Below are 10,209 nucleotides of genomic sequence, written 5' to 3'. Positions count from 1 at the left end.
TAATTCTGTTGTGGTTCAACTCCCACCCTAAGTGGAGTATTATATTGTTTATCTTGTTCTGACTGGGACCCACTAGGGGTATAACAACATATTATCTTGTTTATGTGTTTATATTGTGGTAGAACTCCAGCCATAAGTGGAGATTTGTAACGTATATTATCTTTATAATGTATTAAATATTAGTTGTGTTTCTATTATCTGCTTGGGACCTATCACAGACCCAACCTCCTTTCCAATTGTTCCAATACTCATGGCTTTTTACATCTTCAAAATCAAAGCTTTCCCATTTCCAAAGCCCCTGTTCCTCTTTTATCTCTAAATCATCACTAGTTTCTTCTCTGTACCAAGCCCATTTACAAGTGCTTTAAACTTCAGTTTCCCCAATTTCACTTCTGATGACTCCCGTATAAGATATCACGGAGCTTTTGCTGAAAACCAAGTCATCCAACTCACCGGCAACTCATTTACGGTCAGTTCAGAGCTTCATGGTCAGGCCACGTATTTCAATCCCATGCACCTGTGGGACAAGGCATCCGGAAACCTCACAGATTTCACTACCCACTTTATCTTTGCCATTGATTCTCAAAACAAAACTAATTATGGAGACGGGCTTGCCTTCATCCTAGCTCCTACTGGTTCAACAATTCCTATTATAATGTCAAAGAAGGTGCCACTATGGGTCTTGCTAAGGATGACCAGGTACTAAACTCGACGGACAATCCTTTTTTTGCAGTGGAGTTTGATATCTATCCGAACGAACCATGGGATCCACGAGGCGAACATGTAGGTATAGATATAAACTCCATGAAATTTGTTGCTAATGTGCATGGCGGGGGGGTAATTATTCTACTCTTGAAGGGAGAATTAATGAAGCTCGGATTAGTTATGATTCTACTTCTCATAATTTGAGTGTTCTCTTCGCTGGTCTCATAAACAATGCAATTGTTTGGCAATCCCTTTATTATATTGTTGATTTCAGAGATCACTTACCTTAATGGGTAACTTTTGGATTCTCAGCCGCAACAGGAAATACTTCTGCAATGCATACCATTCACACATGGGATTTTAGTTCAACTTTGGTAGATACTGTAGCCGAACCAACACCAACAGTGGCAGGCAATATGAGTCGGAATCCGGCCCCTAACCGAAACAAAAGCAAGAGGTTAGGATTAGCCGTGGGGTTGGGTGGTGGTGGATCTTTTTTGCTTGGTGGGTTTGCTTTAATTCTATTTTGCTTTTGGAAGAGGAATAGGAGGGACACAGAAGAGGATCTCGCCTTTGATAGGTGCATGGATGAAGAATTTCAAAGGGAAACAGGACCCAACAAGTTTTCATTTTATGAATTGGCTCGTGCCACCAATAATTTTAGTGATGAAGAAAAGCTAGGCCAGGGAGGATTTGGTGGAGTTTACAGAGGATTTTTAAGGGACTCAAATTCCTACGTTGCTAGCAAGAGGGTATCAAAAGGGTCTAAACAGGGGATTAAGGAGTATGCTTCAGAAGTAAAAATTATTAGTCAACTGAGACATAAAAATTTGGTGCAACTCATTGGTTGGTGCCATGAAAGAGGAGAACTCTTACTTGTCTATGAGTTCATGCCCAATGGAAGCTTAGATTCACATCTTTTTACTGAAGAAAGCTTATTGTTATGGGCAATAACGTACAAAGTTGCTCAAGGATTGGCGTCGACATTGTTATACTTGCACGAGGAATGGGAACAATGTGTGGTGCATAGGGATATAAATGTTAAGCAAGATTCTATGTGTAATGCAACAGATATTCAAACACATCAATCACAACAAAGTAGAGATAATATTGGGAATTCAAATGTATAGATTAGATTTTATATGTATTTTGAATTTTGTATATTTGAATTTTGTATTTAAGTTTTCTAGATAGAACTAACTCCATGTATTAAGGAGTTCAGTTTTGATTGTATTCTATTTATACTCACGTACATACTCAGTAAAGGTCACTCAATATTTTACTGATTTATTGAAGTTTTATATGGTATCAGAGCTTTTTTTTTGCTCACGCTATTGGAATTCGATCCTTCTTTTGTTTTAATGGCCTCTACCTATAACTTTCCCAATGTTTCTAATTTGGTGACAGCCAAACTTTCTGAGACCACCCATCTCTCTTGGCTTTCCCAGTTTCTTCCTGCTCTTCGCAGTGTTAATTTATTAGGCATTGTCGATGGGTATGAAACTTGTCCTACTAAATTTCTCACTGATGCTACTGGGGCTGCTACTACAGAAGTGAACCCAGCTTTCACGCTGTGGAACACAAAAGATCAATTCTTGCTAAGTTGGATTAATTCCACTCTTAGTAATGTTATTCTATCAACTGTTTATGGTATGAATACCTCACGTCAGGTATGGGATTTTCTGGCTAATCATTTTGCCTCCAAATCTCCTTCACGGATTGCTGTTCTTAAGCGGCATCTACAGAGCATGCAGCAAGGTTCTCAGTCTTGCTTAGAGTATCTTCAAACAGCAAAATCTTTTGCTGATCAACTGGCAGTTATTGGTAAGCCAGTGGCGGATGTTGATCTTATTTACTTTGTTATTGGTGGTCTTCACTCCTCATTTGCTCCATTCATTTCATCATTCTCGTTTGCTACACGAGATCGTGCTCTATCCTTTGACGACTTTCAGTCAGAATTGTTAAATTTTGAGAGTAGCATTGCTGCACATCAACCTTCTGTTCAACCAGATTCTAACGCCTTTGCGTTATACTCTGCCAAGCCACATTCAGCTGGTCCATATTGCAAGCAGAAATTCTCTCCTCATCACAAGTTTCCCAATCATGGGTCCAACCGACAACACTCACCTGCTCCTCGCTATGGCTCGTCACAGAAGTCTACTCGAACTCCGGCTGCAGTTCCTCATTTTCAATCTGACAAACCAGCTTGCCAGATCTGTGGAAAATTCAGTCACAATGCTCTTGACTGCTTTCACAGAATGGATTACTCCTATCAAGGGAGGCATCCTCCCTCTCAGTTGTCGGCTATGGTTGCTAACACACACGTGGATCCTGATGATCATACATGGATTGCTGATTCTGGTGCTAATAATCATATTACTACAGAATTAGAGAACTTGTCTCTCCAACAGCCATACCTTGGATCAGAAAATGTTTCAGTTGGCAATGGCTCAGGTTTACAGATTGCTCATATTGGTTCTTCCTCATTTACTACTTCATCTAATTCTTTTCATTTAAAAGATATCTTGCATTGTCCTTCTGCTTCCACTAATTTGTTATCCATTCAAAAATTCTGTGCTGATAATGATTGCTTTTTTATTCTTACCGATGCCTATTTTCTTGTGAAGGACAAAAAGACAAGAACAATTCTACTGCAAGGTCCAAGTGAGGATGGATTATATCCGATTCATCTTAACCACTTCCCCACCAATAAACGTCGAGCTCATGTTGCATTGTGGGAGTTCGTACCTCGTCTTCTGTTTGGCACTTTCGTCTTGGTCATCCTTCCGCTCAAGTTGTGTCTAGTTTAATTCGGTCTTGCAATCTTCCAATAACAGGAACCATAAAAAGCAGCAGTGTGTGTGAATCGTGTCAGCTTGCTAAATGCAAACAACTTCCATTTTCAGAATCTTTGCGAGTGTCTTCTTCTCCTCTAGAGCTTATACACTCGGATGTTTGGACTTCCCCGGTGTTGTCAATCGGAGGCTGCAAATTTTATGTTCTTTTTATAGATGATTTCTCTAGGTTTACTTGGTTGTTTCCTATTAAGCAAAAATCTGATGTTTTTCCTTGTTTCGTTAAATTCAAATGTTTAGTTGAGAATTCTTTTTCTTGTAAGATTAAGCAATTTCAAAGTGACGGGGGTGGTGAATTTCATTCTATTCAATTTAAGAAATTTCTTGATGAAAATGGCATTTTACATCGTATCTCTTGTCCCCATACGTCTCAACAAAATGGTTTGGCTGAACGCAAACATAGACATATAATTGAAATGTGTCTTTCTTTACTTGCCCACTCAAGATTATCAACTAAATATTGGGTAGATGCTGTCTTGACCGCAGTTTTTCTCATTAATAGATTGCCTTCTCGTGTCCTGCAAAATCTTTCTCCTTATCGCAAGCTTTATAAAGTAAATCCGGATTATTCCTTGCTTCGTGTTTTTGGGAGTGCTTGCTACCCATTATTACGTCCATATAATGCTCATAAGTTAGCCTTTCGTAGTAAACGTTGTATTTTCTTGGGTTATTCTTCTAATCATAAGGGATATCGGTGTTTGGATCCTCTCACCAATCGAGTGTACATTTCTCGGAATGTTGTTTTTGATGAATCTTCTTTTCCAGCAAAATCTGCTCCTCCTTTGGACCCTGCTGCTACGGATTGTTCATCTTTTTCGTCTCCTCATGAAAACGGCACTGTAAGTAATTCTCAACCATTTAATTTTTCTGTTCCTATTTCACCTAATGTTTTACCATCTTCTAGTTCTGGTCCTTTGGTTATTACTAAGCCCATAACTGAACCCACACATCCTAATAGTCAACCTCCTATTTCCTCCACAATGGCTACTGAACCCAATATCATATCCCCATTGTTTGTACCTGCTGGTGTGCCCTCTCCTCCAATTTTCTTAGATCCTAATCCTAGTTCCAATGACACTGATTCTCATGGTACAATTGTGGCTTCTCCTTCCTTGCCCACTCACCCAATGCAAACCAGGTCTCGTACAGGTTGCCTACGTCTTAAAACTTATCCTGGTTTTCAATTATTTTATTCCACAAGACATCCCTTAAAAGCCTTTAATGCAGTGGTCTTACCACCTGAGCCTACTTGCTATTCTAAAGCTGTTTCTGATCCTAATTGGAGGGCTGCCATGGGAGCTGAATTTGACGCTCTACTAGCTAATGGGACTTGGTCACTTTGTCCTCGTCCATCGCATAAAAATGTTATTCGTAACAAATGGGTTTTCAAGTTAAAACAAAAACCTGATGGAACTATTGATCGTTATAAAGCTCGGCTAGTTGCGAAGGGCTTTGAACAATTGGATGGACTGGATTACAATGAAACGTTTAGCCCGGTAATTAAACCGGCTACTATTCGGCTACTTCTTGCTCTTGCAGTGATGTTTAATTGGCCTATTCGCCAACTTGACGTGTCTAATGCATTCTTGCATGGCTTTCTTGATGAGGAGGTATTTATGGAACAACCTAGGGGGTTTGTTGATTCATCTCATCCTACATTTGTGTGTCGACTTTGAAAAGCGCTTTATGGGCTTAAACAAGCACCACGTGCTTGGTATACAAGGCTTTCTCAATCCTTGCTAGATCTTGGCTTTGCAAGCTCCTTGGTAGATTCGTCACTCTTTACCTATCACCACAAATCTGTTCATATTTTTATATTGATCTACGTGGATGATATTATTGTGACAGGTACTCATGTAACAGCTATTTCAGATCTAATCTAAAAACTCCAACAAGAGTTTGCTTTAAAAGATCTTGGTCCTCTCTCATATTTCTTGGGAATTCAAGTTTCCCGTGATTCTGATGGACTTCATTTGCATCAATCTAAATATATTATGGATTTGCTGCATAATCCCACATGATTGGTGCCAAGCCGTGCAATACTCCTTGTTCCTCTAGTTAGGGGTGCAAAGACGGTTACGGTTAGCGGTTATTGGCAATAACCGTTAACCGTAACCGCCTTAGCGGCTAGTAGATTTTACTAACCGCAACCGCTAACCGCCTAGCAGTTAGCGAAATAGATAACCGCCCGCTAACCGCTTTTTTAAAATTGGGCTTTTTTTTTTTGGGCTTTTTGGGCTTATTTTTTTGGGCTTTTTTTTACCCTCATTTTTTTTTTCTTGTATTTTTAATATCTTCTTGGGCCCAATTGCTATAAAAAGAGCCTATATTGAAAAATCAAATATATTTGACCCAAAATTCACATTTACTTGTACTATAAAAAATTTTCCTTAAATATTAAATCATAACCGGTTAATTATTTAAATTCTTATCATATTTACTTATAATCTTTTTTCTTTGAATTGAACTTAATATCTAATGGTAAATGGTAATGTTCAAACTCCTAAATCCTAAATTCCTAAAGTATCTAATAATGCTTTAATTAAATTGTAGACTTGTAGTTATAAGTAATATATTGTTTAATTCAATTGAATCAATGTGATTATCATTGTACATGAATCATATGATTAACTTGTAGACTTATGACTTATGAGTTATGTCATATTATATATGTATTATTTATTATTATATAATCATATGATTTAATGATCAAGTCATCATGTGATATAATCGTATCAATTATAGTGATAATATATAAATTACTAAAATTATAATAATAATACATTAATACTTAAATTGTGTTTATAAGTAACACATTGATCATTGTTTAATCCAATGTCAATTACTTAATTTGATATTATACGAATCATATCATCATTGTACATTAATAATATGATTCACTTGAAGTCTTGAATAAAGTATTTGAATTGTCATTGAATCATATGATTAAGTATTGATATTATATATTTATATTATTCATATACATATGTAGACTTATATAGACTTATAACATATATAACATACATTGGAAATAAGTCTCTAGATATTTAATTGTTGTATTAGTATGAATTGGTATACTTATGAGTTATGTCATATTATATATGTATAATTTGTTATTATATAATCAAATGATTTAATGATTAATCTCATATGATATAATCATATAAATTATAGTGATAATATATTAATACTCAAATTGTGATTTAATTATTTTTTCTAAAAAAATTGTGATTTAATGATCAAGTGATTATATGATATAATCATATAAATTATAGTGATAATATATTAATACTCAAATTGTGATTTAATTATTTTTTTAAAAAAATTGTGATTTAATGATGAAGTGATTATGTTATATGTATAAATATTTTTATAATTATAATTATAAAAATATATTATATAAAAAGGCGGTTAGCGGTTACGGTTAGTAGACCCAATAACCGCTAACCGCTAGGCGGTTATAACGGTTAGGCAGTTAGCGGTTAATGCGGTTAAACGGTTAAGCGGTTAGGCGGTTGGCGGTTATAGCGGTTAGCGGACGGTTTTTAACCGCCCGCCTTTGCACCCCTACCTCTAGTTCCAAATTGTCAATATTTGATGGTTCTCCATTAGTCGATCCTACAGAATATCGCAGCATTGTTGGTGGGTTGCAATATTGCACGCTTACTCGGCCGGATATTTCCTTTTCGGTAAATCAGTTATGTCAATTTATGCATTCTCCTACAGATAAGCATTGGACAGCAGCAAAGCGAGTACTTCGGTATCTTAAAGCCACTATTGATCATGGTCTTCATTATTCCAAATCTTCTCTTCAACTCAATGCATTTTGTGACTCGGATTGGGCTGGTTCTCCGGATGATCGGCGATCTACAAGCGGTTTTGCGGTATTTCTTGGGTCTAGTTTAATATCATGGAGTGCTAAGAAACAACATGTTGTTGCTCGTTCCTCAACCGAAGCTGAATATCGATCTTTGGCCATTGTTACTACTGAGCTTTATTGGTTGCGGATGTTATTTAAGGATTTACATATTCCTTTGCCATCTCCGCCTATTATTTGGTGTGATAATATTGGGGCTTTAGCTTTGGCTTCAAATCCAGTTTACCATGCTCGGACCAAGCATATTGAAGTAGATTATCACTTTACTCGTGAGAAGGTCTTGAATAAAGATGTTGTTCCCAAATATATCTCTACAGTTGATCAAGTTGCGGATGTGTTCACAAAGGGACTTTCTGCTATCCGTTTCTCACAACTGTGCACCAAACTTCATGTTCATCCTCTTCCCCTTCGTTTGAGGGGGGCTGTTAAGCAAGATTCTATGTCTAATGCAACAGATATTCAAACACATCAATCACAACAAAGCAGAGATAATATTGGGAATTCAAATGTATAGATTAGATTTTATATGTATTTTGAATTTTGTATATTTGAATTTTGTATTTAAGTTTTCTAGATAGAACTAACTCCATGTATTAAGGAGTTCAGTTTTGATTGTATTCTATTTATACTCACGTACATACTCAGTAAAGGTCACTCAATCTTTTACTGATTTATTGAAGTTTTATAATAAAATCAAGCAACGTTATGCTTGATTCAAACTTTAATACTAAACTTGGAGATTTTGGGCTAGCTAGGCTTGTGGACCATGTGAAAGGGTCACAAACCACTGTATTGGTAGGCACTATGGGCTACATGGATCCTGAATGTGTCACAACCGGTAAGGCCAGCAAAGAGTCAGATGTATATAGTTTCAGAATTGTTGCTTTGGAGATTTGTTGTGGAAGAAAACCAATCAAGCCCGATGCCCCTGAAGATCAAGTAGTCATTGTGGAGTGGGTTTGGGAGCTCTATGGAATAGGAAAAGTACTTGAAGCAGTTGACCCAAGGCTGAGTGGAGATTTTGATGAGCAGCAAATGGAGCGCTTGATGATTGTTGGGCTTTGGTGCGCTCACCCTGATCGAAACCTTAGGCCATCAATTAGGCAAACAATTCATGTTCTAAATTTTGAGGCTCCATTGCCTATTCTCCCATCTAATATGCCGGGGACAACACCTCTTGCCCAGGTAGTGAACAGACATTCAATGCCACTTTCCATGTCTAGTATTGTTACTGATTATGAGGAAGGACAAAATCCATTTTCAAGTGATAGTTACACCAATTCCTCACTATCTGCTTCATACGTTGTGGCTCCTCCATCTGCATCGCTTTTGCATACGTGCTAAATTGGTCAAAGGTACACTTAATTTGGGATTTTTATTGTTTTATTAGGTGTTCATTTTTTACCCTACATTATCACTTCTTTGTGTTTCTTTTTACATTTCAGTTTAACCAATGCTCAAAATGTTTTAGGCATAGATGATATGCATGTGTATGTGCTTCCTACCTTAAATATGAATTTCGTACAGTACATGTATAAACAACCCAATACTCCCAAATTGTGAACTTGTGATGAATTGAACATCATAATCATAATAACATCATATATTTTATTAGATCAAAGCAAAAGCTTTCAATATAATAATTTAGAATTGTGACAAGTGATAATCTAAAAAACTAACAAGTGCCTATTTAAATTTTGACAAATGTTGTTTCAAATGCCCTAAAATTATGACAAATAAAAATACCTTTATTTTAATACCATGTTAAGTTATTTAGGACCTTTAAAGCCCAAAACTGATGATTAAATCGTCGATGTTACAAAATTTGGCCAATTTTTAATTTGCTTGTTTGCGTTGCCAACAAGTAGACATCCAATGTATCCCAAAAATGTAATTATTTAATGATAAATTATTAATTATTACCATCTCACAAATTGACATACATATATATTGATAATCATAGCACTGCTATCTCATTGAATTAAGTCAAAAAATGCAGAGCAGATTGCTCTGGACCAAGAATCTCACAAATACATTCTGGAGGTTCATTTTGCCGGACCCTATCCATACTACTCTTCGTAGCTAGACGGGTTAGTACATGAGCCGCATTGTTGATCTCCCTACGAACAAACTTCATCTCCCAGCAAGGAATAGGATCATAAATTGGCATATATTTATTAAGGAATTGATTGGTGTCATTTTGTATTTATTAAAAAAAATTATAAAAAAAAGAGGTTTTTTTTTTTTTTTTTCTAATTTAATAAGGAAAAATGTTACAGTGGAGGATTTTTCCCATTTCTAATCCGAATAGAAGAGATAATAGGGGATTGTGCGGGAATGCTTCCAAAAACACGATTGGAAGCGGCCCATTTAACATGTGCCCTAAAATTGGCACATCAAGACACTTTTAAAGCATTCCAACTTTGAAATGAAGAAAGAGTTGAACTAATATCAGAAATATAGTTAGCAAAAGACCAAGAAGAAAAAAGAGCGGGACTATTAATAGCTAAAATAACAAGAAGAGCATCCCCTTCAACCGAGATAGGACCCAAACCCATAGAAGTAGCCAAACGAACCATCAAAATGGTTGTATGAGCTTCACCTTGCAAAACATCCGTGGAAACAAGTTTCTAAGTAGCAGCTGCAAAAATGGAACCATTTTCATCATTGTTCACCACTGCAGTAACAGCAAAAGAGAGGTTAATCACCCCACCCTATCGCCATTGGGGATAGTTCAGCAACCTGTTAAAAAAATTTATTTTGAAAAAAATG

The 10,209-nt window shown here is 36.4% G+C and overlaps 1 pseudogene; it reads left to right on the top strand.

Moving 5' to 3' along the window:
• Positions 1 to 250: 250 nt before the first annotated feature.
• LOC132177959 (L-type lectin-domain containing receptor kinase IX.1-like) lies at positions 251 to 8,971 on the top strand (annotated as a pseudogene).
• Positions 8,972 to 10,209: the final 1,238 nt, after the last annotated feature.

Source organism: Corylus avellana, chromosome ca4 (assembly GCF_901000735.1).
Source record: "Corylus avellana chromosome ca4, CavTom2PMs-1.0".
Taxonomy (NCBI): Eukaryota; Viridiplantae; Streptophyta; class Magnoliopsida; order Fagales; family Betulaceae; genus Corylus; species Corylus avellana.
Note: the sequence above shows the minus strand (reverse complement) of the source record. Positions and strands in the feature narration are given on the sequence as shown.